At 46.8% G+C, this 10752-nt stretch overlaps 1 protein-coding gene across 16 annotated transcripts in view; it reads left to right on the top strand.

Annotated features, from left to right (window-relative positions):
• The first annotated feature begins 206 nt into the window (after positions 1-206).
• The window catches only part of LOC106561640 (neuronal cell adhesion molecule), a 155877-nt gene continuing 145331 nt past the window's right edge, over positions 207-10752 (top strand). For 9 of the 16 annotated variants that reach the window (XM_014125769.3, XM_014125778.3, XM_014125776.3 and 6 more), the window contains exon 1: positions 207-395. The gene's annotated coding sequence lies outside the window, so the exon portion shown is untranslated. The remainder of the gene's footprint in view (positions 396-10752) is intronic. The other 7 variants (XM_082957413.1, XM_014125781.3, XM_045688471.2 and 4 more) reach the window with 2 other exon arrangements.

Genomic DNA, 10752 nt, shown 5'->3' with positions numbered 1-10752 from the left:
CTAATTTCAAGAAGAGGATTAAAACAATAGTAACAGGAAATCATTTATATAACGCAGCATGTAAAATGAGTTTAGCTTACATGATCCTTTACCCCATCCAGCTGTTCCCCATCTGTGATGTTGACAGTAACAGCGGGACATATTTTGAATTTGGGAATCTATTTTGACAAAATGATTCAGTGCTCAACCACCATCTGTCAGCAGCGGCGCTGCAGTGCGCGCGCTTTAAAGGTGCCGCGGCTCATGCGCTATTGTGAACTGGTGTTATAGAGAGATCGAGTCTCTGAACGGACGGACCGGGCTCCAACGAAAATACACACAGGGGAAATATATCAGTCTACTAGCCTAGTGCAAAAACCTGGAAGAGAGAGTGCACCACAGAGACTGCAGGTTAGGTGAGTAAATAATGTTTTTATGCCATAACAACCCAAAGACAGGATCGGAGTCGGATGTCATTCACTTGAGTAGTTTATGCATGGGAACAAGGGATGGATGTTGTCTGTAGGCAAAAACTCATTTGGCGCATTCAAATGCTGGACGCAATGAAATGACATGCTGTGTAGAAATTGACAGAGAACAGTATTGTGGCTACTTCTTGTGTGGTAGGCCTACAGAAATGTGGTATGTTACTCAAAACAGGTGTACAGCCCTGTACATATGTGTGTGCATCTGTGTGGCTGGTCCGGTGGACAGCTGGCAAGTGTTCGACTTGCCCTGTCATCATTTGCTAATGTTGTCGGCTATGGCTGGTTATCAAGTAATAGAGTTAACCCGACTCACACTTTACCCAAAATGTGACAGGCATGTTATTTACCTTCGCTGAAGGTTTTCACAAATTCTTGTTATCACATAACCGGAGAGAGAAACGGAGCAGTGCAGTGGCCAATATGTAATGCGTAATGTGTGAAACGTTTATACGCACATAACTCTGGTGATTGGAGCATATTTGGACCTGTCAGTTGTTCGAAATCAAGTCACATGAGAAATGTCACACATAATACGATTTCTCAAAATATAATTGTACAAATCAAATTGTTATTTCGTTTACTTGACAACAATATATACGTTACTCTATTTTCTCAAAATGTAACTATAATACAAAAATGTCTTTATAATATTCCCGGGAGATCTGTCGTGTAGGCTATTTGAGACCACTAGCGGTTCTGGGGGGGGGGGGCAACAATTTGCCCCTGTGACAACAATTTGGACCCCCTTGTGGCCCCCCTAAATGTGGAGTATGAAATAATTTTTGCATAAAAATGTTTTGCTATCGTTCTTTTTTACATCCGTTATTAGACAGTGGCAACGATGATGATTATGAACATGGTCTTTTGACTACTAATGCCTGCAATGCAGTGAAGAAAACGATGACAACAATAACGTCTAATGTAACTGGCCCCTCTAACAGTACAACTGGCCCCAGCTTGCCCCCCCCCCCCCCCCCCCAGTTGAAATGGTCTAGAACCGCCACAGTTTGACACGTTAATATTCAAGCCAAACAAATGCATTACTGCAATTACATTCCCACCCATGTACCCAACCTCCTCCACTCTGTCTCTGTCCCCTTGTCAGATAAGCTCCATTCATTCATAGTGTATCCAATGACCCCTTTCCCCATTCTTCCCTACACACACAAACAAGCACCACTTTCAGTTTCCAGACACAGATGCATGCACAAACACTCAAAACAAACACACACCCAAACACGCGCCACTTTCACTTTTCCGTCAGTCCAATTAATACAATGCTAATTACTAATAATGGATGACTAATGCTTTTATTGTCTGTAGCCGGCTCTTCTAACTGTGACACACTTTCTATGAATGTTTATTCAGTGTAAGCAGACTATTGTTCATCTCCCCAAGTAGATAACAACTCCCCGACCCACCATATACCGTCATCCATTCACTCTGAGAGAGAGAGACACAAATGGTTAAACAACTGCCTTTTTTCTCTGTTTATTACCTATTCAAACAACGTTTTATTTGTCACGTGCTTCGTAAACAACAGGTGTAGACTAGTGAGTAGTGAAATGCTTACTTACGGGCCTTTCCAACAATGCAGAATGCAATATATATAATAATAATAATAATAATAATAATAATAATAGAAAAAAATAAGTAAATAGTAAAAAAATATTGTAACACATGGAATAAATACACAATGGCTATATACATGGGATACCAGTACCAAGTCAATGATAGCTTGGCTATATACATGGGGTACCAGAACCAAGTCAATGATAGCTTGGCTATATACATGGGGTACCAGAACCAAGTCAATGATAGCTTGGCTATATACATGGGGTACCAGAACCCTGTTCCTGGAGAGCCCAACCCTGTTCCTGGAGAGCTACCGTCCTGTAGGTTTTCACTCCAACCCTGTTCCTGGAGAGCTACCGTCCTGTAGGTTTTAACTCCAACCCTGTTCCTGGAGAGCTATCGTCCTTTAGGTTTTAACTCCAACCCTGTTCCTGGAGAGCTACCATCCTGTAGGTTTTAACTCCAACCCTGTTCCTGGAGAGCTACCATCCTGTAGGTTTTAACTCCAACCCTGTTCCTGGAGAGCTATTGTCCTGTAGGTTTTAACTCCAACCCTGTTCCTGGAGAGCTATTGTCCTGTAGGTTTTCACTCCAACACTGTTCCTGGAGAGCTACCATCCTGTAGGTTTTAACTCCAACCCTGTTCCTGGAGAGCTATCGTCCTGTAGGTTTTAACTCCAACCCTAATCTAGCACACCTGATTCCAATAATTAGCTGGTTGATCAGCTGCACCAGGTTAGTTACAACTGGGGTTGGAGCGAAAACCTACAGGAGGGTAGCTCTCCAGGAACAGGGTTGGAGAACCCTGCCTTAGAGCGATGGGAAAATGCCACTTATTCCACCTTGTGGGCTGGTGAAGCACGCAGTGTAATGGGTGCATGCTGGTGGCAGGGAAGTCAGGTGCAGGAGAATGAAGTTGGTATAAACGGAGTCGTTTAATAAGTGCTCACAAAACTCAGAAAACCAAAATGTACAAAAATAATAAAAGTGGGTACAAAACCCGTCGCACACCAGAACATAACTGCACATAACAAACAATCACCGACAAGGACATGAGGGGAAACAGAGGGTTAAATACACAACATGTAATTGATGGGATTGGAACCAGGTGTGAAGGAAGACAAGACAAAACCAATGGAAAATGAAAAATGGATCAGCGATGGCTAGAAAGTCAGTGACGTCGACCGCCGAACACCGCCCGAACAAGGAGAGGGACCGACGTCGGCGGAAGTCGTGACAGTACCCCCCCTCCTGACGACCTCAGGGACGATCTGGAGGGCGAGGCGCAGGGCGATCCGGATGGAGACGGTGGAACTCTCGCAGCATTGAAGGATCCAACACGTCCTCCACCGGAACCCAGCATCTCTCCTCCGGACCATACCTCTCCCAGTCCACGAGGTACTGAAGGCCCGTAAACAGGGCCTCCGCAGTCTGTAGGGCTGTAGGGAGACCGGGCAAAGGGAGGAGACGACAGAACTTAGAAAAACAATCCAGAACGAACAGGATCGTGGTGTTACCCTGTGAAGGAGGAAGATCGGTCAGGAAATCCACCGACAGGTGCGACCATGGCCGTTGTGGAACGGGTAAGGGTTGTAACTTACCTCTGGGCAGGTGCCTAGGAGCCTTACACTGGGCGCACACCGAGCAGGAGGAAACATAAACCCTCACATCCTTAGCCAAAGTGGGCCACCAGTACTTCCCACTAAGACAGCGCACCGTCCAACCGATCCCAGGATGACCAGAGGAGGGTGACGTGTGGGCCCAATAGATCAGCCGGTCACGGACAGCAGACAAAACGTACAGACGCCCAGCTGGACACTGGAGGGGAGTGGGCTCTGCACGTAACGCCTGCTCAATGTCCGCGTCCAGCTCCAACACTACTGGCGCCACCAGGCAAGAGGCGGCGAGTATGGGAGTAGGATCCATGGGCCGCTCCTCTGTGTCATACAGCCGGGACAATGCGTCTGCCTTAACGTTCTGGGAGCCTGGTCTGTAAGAAAGGGTAAACACAAAATGGGTGAAAAACATGGCCCACCTTGCCTGGCGAGGGTTCAGTCTCCTCGCCGCCCGGATGTACTCCAGATTGCGGTGGTCAGTCCAGATGAGAAAAGGGTGTCTAGCCCCCTCAAGCCAACAGCTCCCGGTCCCCCACATCATAGTTTAGCTCCGCCAGGCTGAGCTTCTTCGAGAAGAAGGCACAGGGGCGGAGCTTTGGTGGCGTACCCGAGCGCTGCGAGAGCACAGCTCCTATCCCAGCCTCGGACACGTCCACCTCCACTATGAACGCCAAAGAGGGATCCGGATGGGCCAACACGGGAGCAGAGGTAAACAGAGCCCTCAGGTGACACAAAGCCCTGTCCGCTTCAGCTGACCACTGCAAGCGCACCGGACCCCCCCTTCAGCAGTGAGGTAATGGGAGCTGCTACCTGACCAAAACCCCGGATAAACCTCCGGTAGTAGTTGGAAAACCCGAAGAACCACTGCACCTCCTTTACCGTGGTGGGAGACTGCCAATTACGCACAGCTGCAATGCGGTCACTCTCCATCTCCACCCCTCCAGTGGAAATGCGATACCCTAGGAAGGAGACGGACTGTTGGAAGAACAGGTATTTCTCAGCCTTGATGTACAGGTCATGCTCCAACAGGTGCCCAAGCACTGCGCACCAGGGACACATGCTCAGCGCGTGTAGCGGAGTATATCAAAATGTCATCAATATACACCACTACACCCTGCCCGTGCAGGTCCCTGAAAATCTCGTCTACAAAGGCTTGGAAGACTGATGGCGCATTCATCAACCCGAGGTACTCATAGTGCCCAGAGGTGGTACTGAAAGCCGTCTTCCACTCGTCTCACTCTCGGATACGCATCAGGTTGTAAGCGCTCCTGAGATCTAATTTGGTGAAGAAGTGCGCCCTGTGCATTGACTCTATTGCTGTGGCTATGAGCGGTAGCGGGTAACTATACCTCACAGTGATCTTATTCAGACCACGATAGTCAATACACGGGCGCAGACCTCCCTCCCTCCTTCTTCACATAAAAGAAACTCGAGGAGGTGGGTGAAGTGGAGGACCGAATGTACCCCTGACGCAGGGATTCTGAGACATATGTTTCCATAGCCTCCGTCTCCGCTTGTGAGAGGGGATACACGTGACTCCTGGGAAGTGCAGCGTCTACCAGGAGATCTATCGCACAATCGCCCCGTCGATGAGGTGGTAATTGAGTCGCCTTCCCTTTTTGAGAGCCAAATCGGCATATTCAGGGAGAATGCGCATGGTGGAGACCTGGTCTGGACTCTCCACCGTAGTAGCACCAACAGAAACCCCTAAACACCTACCTGAGCACTCTCGCGACCACCCCGTGAGAGCCCTCTGTGGCCAAGAAACAGTGGGGTTATGAGCACCACGGGAAACGCAGGAGAGTCAATAAGGAAGAGACTAATTCTCTCCGTATGACCCCCCTGCGACACCATGCCCAAAGGCGCGGTGACCTCCCTAATCAACCCTGACCCTAATGGTCGACTATCTAAGCCGTGAACGGGGAAGAGCACATCCATGGGAATGATGGGGATCCCTAAACTATAGGCTAAAGCTCTATCAATAAAATTCCCAGCCGCGCCTGAATCGATGAGCGCCTTATGCTGGGAATGTGGGGAAAACGCAGGGAACGTGACAGACACAAACATATGTGCAACAGAGGGCTCTGGGTGAGAATGGTGCCGGCTCACCTGGGGTGGCGCCAGAGTGCCCTGCCTGCTGCCTCGATTCCCAGAGGAACCAACCCGGCACCGACCGGCAGTGTGACCTCTGCGGCCACAGATGGTGTGCGAGCGGGAACCCCCTCCTGTCTCCCTGCGCACCGCCCTCCCAGCTCCATAGGTATCGGAGAGGGAGCGCGGGAGGATGGAACCACCAGACCCCGATCTGAACGTCCGCGAGTAGCCAGCAGGTTGTCCAGCCGAATGGACAGGTCCACCAACTGGTCAAACGTGAGGGTGGTGTCTCTACAGGCCAGCTCCCGACAGACATCCTCGCGCAGACTGCAGCGGTAATGGTCGATCAGGGCCCTGTTGTTCCATCCCGCGCCGGCAGCTAGGTTCCTAAACTCCAGGGCGAACTCCTGGGCGCTCCTCGTCTCCTGCCTCAGATGGTAGAGGTCGAAGACTGCCCGGAAACGGCGGGTGAACTCCTCAAACTGGTCCAACGCCGCATCTCCCTCTCTCCACACGGCGTTGGCCCACTCCAGGACTCTCCCGGTGAGGCACGAGACGAGGGCGGACACCCTCTCACGGCCCGATGGAGCTGGGTGGACGGTGGCCAGATAGAGGTCTAATTGCAATAAGAACCCCTGGCAGTTCGCTGTCCTCCCGTTTGTACTCCTGGGGCAAGGAGATACGGATCCCACTGGGTTCAGGCGGGAAAGGGGCGCTCAGGAGAGACCCCGGTTGTGCTGGTGGAGGCGCTGGAAGAACTCCCTGTCTCTCCCAGCGGTCCATTGTCTGGACAACGCAATCCATGGCGGCGCCAAGATGGTGAAGCATAACTGCATGCTCCTGGACGCGCTCCTCCACCTCAATGGCCGGGGTACCTTCTGCTGACTCCATAGTTCAGGTTGGTGATTCTGTAATGGGTGCATGCTGGTGGCAGGGAAGTCAGGTGCAGGAGAATGAGCGTGGTATAAACGGAGTCGTTTAATAATAAGTGCTCACAAAATCCCCGAAAACCAAAATATACAAAAATAATAAAAGTGGGTACAAAACCCGTCGCACACCAGAACATAACTGCACATAACATACAATCAAACAATCACTGACAAGGACATGAGGGGAAACAGAGGGTTAAATACACAACATGTAATTGATTGGACTGGAACCACGGAAAATGAAAAATGGATCAGCGATGGCTAGAAGGTCGGTGACGTCGTGACATGCAGACTATTCTGTGAGAAGTGATTCATTCTTTATTTCCAGCCAGTCGTCTGCCCGGCAGTAGCGTGTGAACCATTTCCCCTTCCCCAAAGACTGGACAATGCGTCTTGATCTTACAACCAAGATGGTTCATTTCAGAGCCAAGATGGTTCATTTCAGAGCCAAGATGGGTCATTTCAGAGCCAAGATGGTTCATTTCAGAGCCAAGATGGTTCATTTCAGAGCTATTGAATCACATCATGGAATCACACTTATGGATGTGTAAGAATTTGTTCTTAACTGACTTGCCTAGTTAAATAAAGGTTAAATAAATGTGTGCCAGTTTAGTAAAGGCAGAGTAGTCAACTGAATAGTTTTGCTTCTGACCATGCAGTTCTTGATGCTTTCTTTGGAGGTACACTACATGACCAAAAGCATGTGGACACCTGCTCGCCGAACATCTCATTCCAAAACCCAGATTCGTCCGTTGGAGTGCAAGATGGTGAAGCATGATTCATCACTCCACAGAACGCTTTTCCACTGCTCCAGAGTCCAATGGCGGTGAGCTTTACACCACTCCACCCGATGCTTGGCATTGCGCATGGTGATCTTAGGCTTGTGTGCGGCTGCTCGGTCTCAGAAACCCATTTCATAAAGCTGATGTCTCCGTGCTGACGTTTCTTATAGAGGCATTTCGGATCTCGGTAGTGAGTGTTGCAACCGAGGACAGACACCGAGGACAGACAGATATATATATATATATGGGGGATACAATGTTCCCCAGCTCTGTAGACTATGCTGCGAGGAAGCAGTCATTAGATCATTTATTTTGGTACTGTCCATATGTAGCTCGTTTTTGGTCACAGGTCCAGGAATGGTTGAAGAATTGCAACATTTACCTAGAACTAACGCTGTAGATAGCAATACTGGGTTATTTGAAAAGTCAATCGATCAATAATATAATAATTATTTTACAATCTGTAGAAGCAATGAGAATAGAAAGGTTCATTACTTTTGTGAAGCATCACAGCACAGTTGAAAAATATATGGCTGCTAGAAATCCAAAATGGAGGGTGTTAAGAGATAGATGGGAGTGGTTGAATGAAGCTGAAGGGTGGGACTAATAACAACAATATAACCAATGTAAAACATACGAGGTCTGTAAAATGTATATAGGTTCAGAAATGTTGTGAAATAGCACAGTTACAAATAGAAATAAAACTGGATGGGTATCAGAAATAGATAAAGGAATAAATACAAACTATTGTAAAATAGATTGTGTCTGTAAAATGTGTATAGTATGTAATATGTGTATAGTATGTATCAACTGAAGGTAGAAGCCTAAGTGTTATTGTTTATTACTTTACTCCAATTGGGGGAGGGGTGGTAGGGTTTGCAGGGGGAATAATAAAGGTATATTCTAAAAAAAGTGTGTATATGTATGAATATTTATATATATGGGTATGTGTATGTATATATATATATATATATATATATATATACCCCCAAAATATATGGTGGATTGGAAATGTTGCAGACAATTACATTGATGGAAGCAACAGTCTATCCGCAATATCAAAGCTGATCCACCCCCTGAAAAAAAAAGGAAAATAAAAGGTGGCATCCTATGACGGTGCCACGTTGAAAGTCACTGAGCTCTTCAGTACGGGCCATTCTATTGCCAATGTTTGTCTATGGAGATTGCATAGCTGTGGGCTCAATTTTATACACCTGTCAGCTTTGGATGTGGCTGAAATAGCCGAATCCACTAATTTGAAGGGGCATCTACATACTGGCTGAGGATATATACAGTACATTACCTTATTTAGTAATACACTACAGTATGTCCTCACAAGTCAGTCAGTCAGGTAGTGAAAGTGCACTCTCAATGATCTGAATGTAGCCTGTCTGCCTCTCAATGATCTGAATGTAGCCTGTCTGCCTCTCAATGATCTGAATGGAGCCTGTCTGCCTCTCAATGATCTCAATGGAGCCTGTCTGCCTCTCAATGATCTGAATGGAGCCTGTCTGCCTCTCAATGATCTGAATGTAGCCTGTCTGCCACTCAATGATCTGAATGTAGCCTGTCTGCCTCTCAATGATCTGAATGTAGCCTGTCTGCCTCTCAATGATCTGAATGTAGCCTGTCTGCCTCTCAATGATCTGAATGTAGCCTGTCTGCCTCTCAATGATCTGAATGTAGCCTGTCTGCCTCTCAATGATCTGAATGTAGCCTGTCTGCCCCTCAATGATCTGAATGTAGCCTGTCTGCCTCTCAATGATCTGAATGTAGCCTGTCTGCCTCTCAATGATCTGAATGTAGCCTGTCTGCCTCTCAATGATCTGAATGTCTACTGTTCTGATGTTAGTAACCACAGGGGAGTAAGAGAGGCCCATGTACATCCATTAGTGTCACCACGGTCTGGGTCTGTGTGTGTGTGTGTGTGTGTGTGTGTGTGTGTGTGTGTGTGTGTGTGTGTGTGTGTGTGTGTGTGTGTGTGTGTGTTCTCCCACAGAGCCATACAGGCGTCACAGTGACAGGGCTTTAGTCCAGAGTCTCTGTCACACCCCTGTCCTCGGCGCTGTGGGACCAGATGGATGTCTCATTAGGAGGACCACCATAGAGACACATAGGGTGTGTCCCAAATACACCCTATCCCCATTACAGCCACCGTATTCCCAGGGCTCTGGTCTAAAGCACTAAGTTGAGAGTAGTGTACCATTTGGGACACATACCCTATATTACTGTTCTGTTTAATTCTGTCGGGACCACTGTGCGAGTGTTAAGAATGTCCCTCTCTCTAGTCTCTCTGCTGCTTGGCTGTCTTTGTCAGTCTGTCTGTCTGTTACCTGGAGCTGAAAAAGCCACAGATTTGAATAAATGTATACATGGGTACAGACAGTGGTGTAAAGTACTTAAGTAAACATACTTTTAAGTACAACTTAAGTAGTTTTTTGGGGTATCTGTACTTTACTATTTATATTTATGACTATTTTTACTTCACTGCATTCGTAATGAAAATAATGTACTTTTTACTCGATACATTTTCCCTGACACCCAAAAGTACTCGTTATATTTTGAATGCTTAGCAGGACAGGAAAGGTTCCAATTCACGCACTTATCAAGATAACATCGCTGGTCATCCCTTATGCCTCTAAACTGGCGGACTCACTAAACACATGCTTTGGTTGTTAATTATGTATAAGTGTTGGAGTGTGCCCATGGTTTTCCGTAAATAAAATAAAAACTAGAAAATGGTGCTGTCTGGTTTGTTTAATACTGTATAAGGAATTTAAAAGATTTATCCTTTTACTTTTGATACTTAAGTACACTGTATTTTAGAAATTACAGTGCCTTCGGAAAGTATTCAGATGCCTTGAATTTCTCAACATTTTGTTACGTTACAGCCTTATTCTAAAATGGATGAAATATTTTTGTTTTATTTGCAATCTACACACAATACCCCATAATGACATCACAATACCCCATAATGACATCACAATACCCCATAATGACATCACAATACCCCATAATGACATCACAATACCCCATAATGACAAAGCAAAAACAGGTTTGTAGAAATTCCTTATTTACATAAGTATTCAGACCCTTTGCTATGAGACTCGAAATTGAGCTCCAGTGCATCCTGTTCCCATTGATCATCCTTGAGATGTTTCTACAACTTTATTGGAGTCCACCTGTTGTAAATTCAATTGATTGGACATGATTTGGAAAGGCACACACCTGTCTATATAAGGTCCCACAATTGACGGTGCATTTCAGAGCAAAAACCAAGCCATGAGGT

The sequence above is a fragment of the Salmo salar genome, chromosome 10, assembly GCF_965601325.2.
Source record: "Salmo salar chromosome 10, fSalSal1, whole genome shotgun sequence".
Taxonomy (NCBI): domain Eukaryota; kingdom Metazoa; phylum Chordata; class Actinopteri; order Salmoniformes; family Salmonidae; genus Salmo; species Salmo salar.
Note: the sequence above shows the minus strand (reverse complement) of the source record. Positions and strands in the feature narration are given on the sequence as shown.